The sequence below is a fragment of the Callorhinus ursinus genome, unplaced genomic scaffold (genome assembly GCF_003265705.2).
Source record: "Callorhinus ursinus isolate GAN/ISIS: 27379988/994484 unplaced genomic scaffold, GSC_fseal_2.0 scaffold57, whole genome shotgun sequence".
Taxonomy (NCBI): domain Eukaryota; kingdom Metazoa; phylum Chordata; class Mammalia; order Carnivora; family Otariidae; genus Callorhinus; species Callorhinus ursinus.
The window spans coordinates 5,491,969-5,501,405 of record NW_027397119.1 but is presented as its reverse complement, the minus strand read 5'-3'; positions in this window follow the sequence as shown (position 1 = coordinate 5,501,405).

Sequence of the window (9,437 nt, the reverse complement as noted above, 5' to 3'; positions counted from 1 at the left end):
CTGGCATGGGGTGAGCTGGGAAAATGTTAGCCGTCTTCTTTTTCTTTATACTTATGGATATGCCCCACTGCACTGCAGAGTGTGCCTGGCACGGAGTAGGGACTCAAGAAACACCCACTGGCTAAAAGAGCACCCCCTCTGCTGGCCCTGAGCTTCCTGGGTTCGGCTCGGGCAGTTGGAACATCAGAGGCCACTAGGTGGAACCAGATGTTCAGTGATGGAAGTTAATTAAGGAAGGCCTTGTCTCCTTCCTATCCTATCCACCCCACCCTGCCCAAGCCCTGTCCTCAGACTCTCTGCAACTGTCTGGGGGGGCAGTCTGGAGACATGACAGGGTGGGTTCCCACGGGCTGATGGCAGGGGGAGGGAGACGTCACTTATCCCCTATCCACCGTTTCACCCCACCCCTCCTGAAGGCACCCTGCACGAGTCCCCCAGATGTGCTCATCTCCTATCCCTGCTTCTGCCTGGGGGGCGTCCTCTGCCGGACCAGCTGCGAGTGCCTCCCTCATTCTTTAAGTACACCAAGCAGAAGGCAGAGGCTTCCCTAGCCCTTAGGAATGTCTCTCCCTGATCCCAGGAATTCCCCATTCTTCTCCCTGGGGATTTCCCCAGTGCTGGCAGAAAAGGCAGTGAGGTTGGACAGGGTGGGAGAGAGACTGGGACTGTCCCCGGCACTGAACGAGGGGAGGGCCTCTGGCCGGGGTGGCGGTGCCAGCCTGGAATCAGAGGAGCGAGCGTTTCGTCGAGCGGGTTCCACGCGCATGCGCTCTCTGGCTAAGCACACACCCTGGAACTAGCCTGTCTGGATGTTAAGGCCTCACTGGCTCTGCCACTGAGTAAGCTGTGTGCGCGTGTGTGCGTGTGTGCGTGCGTGCGTGTGTGTGTGCGCATGTGTGCGTGCGTGTGTGACTTCGGCCAAGCCCTTAACCTCTCTGTGCCTTAGTTTCTTCCTTTGTAAGTTGGGGATAACAGTAGGCTTGCTGTTAGGTGAAATGAGTTCAGTTACATAAATCACCCGCACAACGTCTGGCACACAGTAAGCAAGGCGCTCGTGGCCATGATAGCTCATTTAATTCCCGCAACAACCTTCCGAAGGCAGGGTGCTGTTACCTTCATGTCACAGATTTGGACACTGAAGCACAGAGACGCAGGAGACAAATGCCGAGCCAGGTCTCCCGCCTGCCAGGTTCTCGGCCTGAAGAGGGACTGCAGGTGGCACCAGACGAGCTGGGGCGAGGGGAGGTATAGACACCTCTGATCCCACTGGATCCCCCTGTGCCAGCTCTCCATACTCTAGGCTCCCGGGCCCAATGGGCATTTTGGGGTCCTGCTCTGGAGGACAGGCAAAGGGCCCCAAATGGGAAAGTGTGCTTCTAAAAGTCAAGGCATCTGGGACCTGGTCCCAACTCTGCTACTAGCCAGCCCTGTAATCTCAGTAATCACTGGTTCATTTATTTTACAGATACTTATTGAGCATCTACTATGTGCCAGACTTCATCTTAGACACCCAGGAAACCGACAGTACAGGCAACCCCTCCGCCCTCCTGAGATTCACATCCGAATGAAGGAGGCAGCCCCTGAAGAGACTAACCCCCGAACAGCATGCCGATGAACTGTGAGGGTATGGAGGAGAGGAGGACTGTGCCATGGTGTCTTGGAAACCCTCTGTCCTCCCGTTTTCTCCTTGGTAAAAGGTAAGGAGCATCATCTTGGGCCTGAGGTCTCAAGAGGATGCTATTGCCATGAAATGTGGGCATCGTGAAGGCATTCGAAAAAGGTAAGACGTCTACGATAATGTATGTCAGTGGTTCACCAACACCTGGAAACTTATTTGAAATGCATATTCTCAGGCCCCTCCCTGACCTGCTCCATCAGAAACTCTGGAGGTGGGCCCAGCGATCCATGTCTCCGCAGATCCTGCGGAGGACGGCGATGCGTGTTGCACTTGAGAAGCGGCGTGTAAGGAATTCCCGTGGCAGCGGGTGGGGGGGTGTCTCTGCAGAGCCTCTGGGATGCACCTGTGAAAGGGGGCAGAGGGAACAGCAGCCCTGGGAGCTCCCAGAACACTGACTCACTGAGCTCTGGTATCTTCCCATTGGCTTCCTCAGCCCTTGGCATCCAGTGGATGCTTGATATATGTGTTTAAAAAAAAAAAGAGAGAGAGAGAGAACAAATAAACGGTAAGCAGAGTCATAAAACGACTCCCCAAATCCCACTTGCTCTGTGATACCCAGATCCCCTCACTGGGGTTGGGGCGGTGAGGAAACCTCTGGCTTTTTCAACAAAAGGAAGACCTACAGCTGCCAAGGTGGTCATTGGGAAGACGTCCAACATCCTTGGGGCATCTCTCACTATAACCTTGCCCAGCTGTGGCCTCTGGCCCCCCCAGAATGCTGTGTTCCAGACACATCTCATCTTTCCTCAGCCCTCTGCAGCACAGCTGAAGCAAGGCAGGAACGTTCAGGCTCGGGGAAAGCTTCGGTTACCATGTTGATATAAACATAGCTAGTTCCAAGGAATCCGACAGTGTGGCCAACAAGGTGTCATTCTACCTTTGAGATCCCAAAGCACCTCCACTGTGGTTCCCAGAACGCAGCCAGCACCAGGACTTACTATAGGCACTACTGTCTTCCAGGGCTGATCAAAGGTCCTCTCTTGTTTACCTAGACTGGGTTAGGGTTCCCCCATCAGGATGCTTTAAAGATCAGCCTAACTTTCAGGACCCAACTGGTTGGCCCCATCAGCACAAAATCCCAAATTTTTACATACTGTAGGAAGGGAGTGAGTCATGTTGGAGTTGTTTAACAAATGTTTATTGAGGGGCGCCTGGGTGGCTCAGTCATTAAGGGTCTGCCTTCGGCTCAGGTCATGATCCCAGGGTCCCGGGATCGAGCTCCGCATCGGGCTCCCTGCTTAGCGGGAAGCCTGCTTCTCCCTCTCCCATTCCCCCTGCTTGTGTTCCCTTTCTCGCTATCTCTCTCTCTGTCAAATAAATAAATAAAATCTTTAAAAAAACACAAATGTTTGGGGCGCCTGGGTGGCTCAGTCGTTAAGTGTCTGCCTTCGGCTCAGGTCATGACCCAGGGTCCTGGGATCAAGCCCCGCATCGGGCTTCCTGCTCGGCAGGAAGCCTGCTTCTCCCTCTCCCACTCTCCCTGCTTGTGTTCCCTCTCCCGCTGTGTCTCTCTCTGCCAAATAAATAAATAAAATCTTAAAAAAAAAAACACCACAAATGTTTATTGAATGCCTACTATGTGCCAGACACATAATTAATGCTCAAAAGCATTTGTCACTAATAAACAAGAAACCATTCTCTGAAACCTTCTCTTGACAGAGAGGTCACTACCATTCAAGGCAGCCCATTCCCATTTTAGATGCTATAAGAATGTGGAAGTTGCTCCTTTATTAGATATGTGATTCCTGGAAGACCCACCTGTTGGTTCAGGATCTCCTGGAGGAGACAGAATGTGCTCTAGCGCGCGCGCGCATGCACACACACACGCGCGCGCACACACACACACACACACACACACACACACACACACACACACCATCTAGTGTGAGATTGTCAGCAGACCTAAAATCAGTTCCATAAGGGGTAGGACTGGCCCCAGCAACAGGCGGAGGTGTGTGAAGATGGCCAGCAAGACAAGAGTGCTTGAGGGCAATCAGCAGGCCTTTGATGAGTCAAAAAAGTCTTCCTGGAGAGAAGTCTCACAGGGGATTTCTTCCAGAGCAGAGTCTGGATGAAAGTGAGGGAGCTGGTTTGGCAGAAAGGAGGTGGAGCAAAATTTCCTGGCAGGAAGGTGGGGAGGAAGGTTTGATTCCAGGCAGATCCAGCCTGTTGGGTGAAGCGGAGTGTCACCCAGCTGGAGGAGAGAGCCTGGCGCCGGAATCACAAGACCAGGCAGGTGAAGAGCGGGGCAGCAGCGGGGTGAGGCTGAAGACGTCTGGGAAACTCGCAGAGGACCATCTTCTGTCCCTCCTGTCTGGTCCTCCCTGGGTGATCCCAGGCACGAGAGCACCTAAGTCCCTGATGCACTGGGTTGTTCCCTAAGACACCTCCACTGGATTCTCATCCCCAGGAGAACGTTGGAGGGCTCTCCGGAGCTGCGACCTGGTTGGGACAAATCTGAGGGGAGAGCCAAGCCCAGGCTGTGGCTATTAGGGGTTTGGCTGCAGCCAGGGGGACATGGGGAAAGCCACTGAAGTTTCTGTTTAAGTGGTGACTGCCTGGGAGATGAAGCAAGCTCCAGACACAGTGTAGTTCCAGGGTCCTGCCCTCTACAGTCCCCCATTGACTCCCTGACCTCCCCCCCACCCCACAGCCCCTTGCCCTCAGGTGCTGGCGCTGGGGGCCATCCCCGCTCTCCACCCCACACCACACAGCCTCGGGGCAGCCCGGCCAGGACAAGCAGATTATTCATTGCCAGGTGCCCTGGCCATGTCCTTTCTGCTTTCTTGCCCTGATGTCCTGACATAAGCTGCCAGCCAGAGCTCAGCACAAAAGAATGCAGTGTGGAGCCAAGGAGGAGGAGTTAACCCTTGCCTGGGCAGCATCTGCCTGGGCAGCATTCAGGGCGCAGGTAGGGTAGGTGTTGAGGGAAAAGAGAGCTGAACTTCTACTTTTTCTTTTCCTTTTCTTTCTTTTTTTTTTTTTAAAGTAGGCTCCAGGCCCAACGTGGGGTTCAAACTCACCACCCCGAGATCAAGATTCACACGCTCTACCAACTGAGCCAGGCAGGCATCCCTGATCTTCCCTACTCTTGAGTCCTTCTGAGCCCAAGACCAGCACTGTCTTGCTCTCTTTCTCTGGAGTCGCTGGATTGTCCTGGACACAGCATGAAATCAGATTCACACAAATCACTCTTTCCACAGTTCCTAACTGTAGCCTTGGGCAAGTCACTTAACCTGCCTGACCCTCAGTTTTCCTGACTGTAAATGAGGCTAGTAATACAAACTTCAAAGGCTGGTTCTGAACCTTAAATTATATAACTCTAGTGACATTCCTGACACAAAGCATGTTTTCAATAAATGTCAATTCCCTTCCTGTCTCCGTGTATTCCTTCCCCGTCCATGACACCTGCCTCATGCCTCTAGTCCCGCTAAAAGCACTCCTCAAAGGGCTCTGCACATTTGTGCTCACGATGTGCGGCCCCCTGGAATCTCCACGTCGTCAGGCCTCTGGACCTGCTGCCCAGCCAGCCTGGCCACATAGCCCTGACTCAGGTTGCCGATGGGACTCTGTGCCATGCTGCCAAGATTCCGGGGATATGAGGGACCCTGGAATGAGTTCAAGGGTCTTCTCTCCTCCTAGGAGGAAAAGTTTCATCTATGCCCACCTTAATCATTGCCCCAAAATGGGATGGAGAAAGACAGGATGCTTCAAAGGGAGGGGGACTAAAAGTCCCTGGCTGCACCCCCCTGTAGAACCCATGGAGGGAATTCCCGTGTATGCAAAGGAGGCTAAGGACAGACTCAGAGACCCTCCCCCCGGGTTGGGCTTGTCTCACCCTGGAATCACAGCCCAGCCTGTTCCCCGGAACTAGCAGGGCCAAGCTGGCCATCCAAGGTCTCAGGTGAGACTTGACCCATGGATGGACAGACTGATTTCTGGCCCCAGGGAAAACTCCTCCCACCTCTGGCTCTCCTTGGCTGCAGAGGTCAGATCTGCCCCTTCTGAATCCTCCTGGGATTTAGGCATTCTCTTTCCTGTCTAAACCAGCCCAAAAAGTCCCGCGGGTCTACTTGCAAGAGGGCTGCGCAGTCAAGGCCATGCCGAGAGTAGCTCAGCACTTGCAGCAAAAGCACCTGGCCTCTGGAGGACTTGAAAATGTGTGGATTTCTCCCGAACCCTCCTCCTGGGTTACCCTGTGGCAAACTGTCCCCATCTCCCTCTGTTGAGGTCCCTCTAGCACACAGCCCTGAGCTCCAGCTCCTATGAACTTAGAACAACTCTTTGGCCGTTTGTCCGTCAGAAATGACAGGATATCCCAGACTTCTCAACACTTGGGCAGGCTCCCGGTAAGAAGGTTGGGAAGACAATACATTGCCCCTTTCCCATGTCTTCCCCTGGACCTGTCTGACCCACCACTGCCACTTTGGGGGTCCCCACTTAGGACATCCCCCAGGTGGGCCCATGTGACCAAAGTCTGACCTGGCTCCTAGAACTTTGGCAAGATGCCCTTGCCAACAATAAGGAGCACTGTGCCTTCCTTTGGATAGAGAATTCCCCGAGCTGGGACCCAGCCCTCATCCATAAACTTGGGCTTTCCTGGAAGAACTCTTGGTCCCCTTCAAAGCCCAGTATTCACAGAGGAACTTCAATGGATGACACCTCATTGATATTTTTGTTTGTTCGCTTTTGTTTTTTGGATGAGGGATGGTTCACAGAAAGCTGGCACCGGACCCTGGAGAGATGTATTCAAGTCTGTTGCAATCTCCTGGACCTTTTGTCTTTCGCCAGTTCTAACCCAGGCAGATGGTATTGGTGTATATCCCTGTGCTCAATACATACCGGCTTGCATCTCCCTCCATGTTAGAGTTACAGAGCTCTCCCAGTGCAACTATATACAGACATTTACATTTCTTTCTGGAAGGGTTGGGGCAGGGGTGTGGCCCAACAGATGGCTAGCAGGTTACAGGTGTGTCTGGCTGAAAAAGGTCTCTGGCTCAGCGCCTTCTGATTGGCTGTCCGTGAGTCACTGTAGCTGGGTCCCTGGAGCAGAGCTAATTGGCTGTCATGGAGTCGGGTTCATGCCCTGCCTTATCTTTAGAGCCTTCTCCTGTCAGCCCAGACGGACAATGTTCCTTGTATCGGCAATGACGCTTTCAGGCTGCTGACTGTGGGTCAGTGGGACATGCCCTTTGGGTAGCTTTCCCAGCAGTACGTGGTTTCACCTTGACATTGCCATAGCCCAACACCTCAAGCCTTCAGTGCCCAATGGCACCCACCCTGGGAGTGATTCGAGGGGCCTGTTCCCTGGCTGGCTGTAACCTGGCAAAGCCACAAAGGGGTTTCCTCAGTTCTGAAAGACTCACCTGAACTGACTGACAACATAAAATGTTTGTGGGTAAACATTCTAGAAAGTAATTCCAGACTCTGGGAAAGGCCTCCAGGGAGCCAGGCAGGGAAATGTTGCCATGGTAACTCAGCAATCTTCTAAGGGTGTGGTAAAGAGGAGGAGAGTGGTGGGGGGAAAGGGTCTTCTGACCTGGCTTTTCAGACACAAGGGACCCCTGGACATGCAGGCCGTGGGAAGTGTGCTGTCTCCCAGTCTCAGGTCACGCGTGCACACAGAGCTTCTCCCTTTTCCTAGGCCCTTTGTGGGTGTGGCTTCGTGCCCTCCTAGCCTGTGAGGGCTGGGCCCACACGGTTATCCCCATGTTTGAGTTGGGACAGAGCAAGGCCTTGACAGGGATACACACCGCCCTGGTCACAAGATGGAGACCAGCAGCTAGCAGGAGCAGACACAGGGACATCTGACCCCAGCAGCTCTCTTTCTGCCTGGCCGTGGCAGCAGCTGCAACCCTCAGGCCTCCATTTGTGTCCCACTGGAGCTGGTACAATCATCTTGAATGAGGACTGTGACTTCCGAGAAGTTCCAAGGTTTCGACAAACAGCCACGAGCTTCCCTATCACTCCTCCTCCCTCTGCCTACCTGAGCAGAATACAATTTTTGTGTCTGGGCAGTGGGGCACGATTGAGCTGGAGAGGCCTTGGCAGGCCCCTGACCAGCTCCCTGTGGCTGCCAGGCTGTTCGGTAGTACCCTGGACTCCCAGCTCCTGCCCAGCCAGACTGGCACAGTTGCCGTCCAGGGCACCTGGGCAGAATGCCAGAGGGAATTTTCCACCTGCCTGGCTTTGTTGTCCGCTCTGTGGTCTGGAGCCTGGGCCTGGGGAGGGGCAGGCCTCCCCAGGTACCTGGAGGAGAGCTCCTAGGTTGTCCTGGGCGACCTCACAGAAGACTGACCAACTCTTGGCTTGTTCCAGGGCCGCTGACAGGGTCTCGCTTTTCCTCCACAGAGAGATGTAGGAGCTTAAGTTGCTACTGGGTCGTGAAGCCCACCTGGGTGCCCAACAGAGGGCCAGGGTTAGAAGGAGCCTTGGCTTACCCAAATGAGCCCCTGCCTTGTACAGATGGGGCTATGAGGCACCTAGAGGGCAATGAATATGACCCAGGTTACAGAAGGAGGTAGTGGGGGCGCCTGGGTGGCTCAGTTGGTTAAGCGACTGCCTTCGGCTCAGGTCATGATCCCAGGGTCCTGGGATCCAGCCCCACATCGGGCTCCCTGCTCGGCAGGAAGCCTGCTTCTCCCTCTCCCACTCCCCCTGCTTGTGTTCCCTCTCTCACTGTCTCTCTCTCTGTCAAATAAATAAATAAAATCTTAAAAAAAAAGAAGGAGGTAGTGGCCAAGCCAGGACTCAAAGCCAGGTTTCCAGACTCACAATCCAGTGTCCACACCTTGACCACACCTTCTAGTCTTCCCCCAGAGCTCTCTTCTCCCCTAACCTTGCTCCTCCATCTCACGTTTACTTGGGTTGCCCATCTCCCAGCCCTGCTCTCCTTACACACCTTGTCCTCTCTCCTTTTTTTAAGAGATTTTTAGTTTATTTACTTGAGAGAGAGTATGAATTAGGGGAGGGGCAGAGGGAAAGGGACAAGCTCACTCCCCGCTGAGCATGGAGTTTGAGTTGGGACCCTGAGATCATGACCCAAGCCGAAGTCAGATGCCCAACCCACTGAGCCACCCAGGAGCCCCTTGTCCTGTCTTCTTGACACAGGGTTTGTGGGGCCCGCTTCCCCTCCACACCTCTTCAATGTGAGAAGCAGCTCTGGTAGCCCCACCTCATTCAGGGTGCTCCACCAGCCCCCCTGCCCCTGCTGAGCTCTCCCGGGGCGGGGGGAGGCCTTGGGGTCAAGGGCGGGGCCAGGGCTGTTCTAGGAGTAGCTGGTGAATGACGAATACTGAAACCACCAATGACCAGGGGAGGCTGGAAGACTCCTGGGGAAGAGATTAGAGGCAGATAGCTGAGGACTCAGCAGCTGGTGGGGGGGGTGCCTGAAACCTGGGGCCTCTGGGAGTGGCAGAGCCAGTCGAGGCGGGGGGCAGGAAGGGGTTGCTAGGCCACTCAAATCTCTCCACTGGCTTGGGAGCCCCAAGACCCCATCCTGGCCTTGGGCCACCTGCGGGGGTATGGAGTTAAACAGTGCCCCCCGGTGTCCCCAGGTCCCATCTCCCTCCCACTGTGAAATGACCCAGGTGCACCTGCTCCTGGGAGTAAACAGTAAATGCTAGGCCCGCGGCAGGGGCGGGGCAAGGCTGAAACTGGGTGCCGGGAGCCGGATGAGTCACCTTCTCACTCTGAGGCCACCAGAGATGAGCGGGGCAGTGGAGGATGGGAGAACACAACACGGGCAGATCCAGGCTCC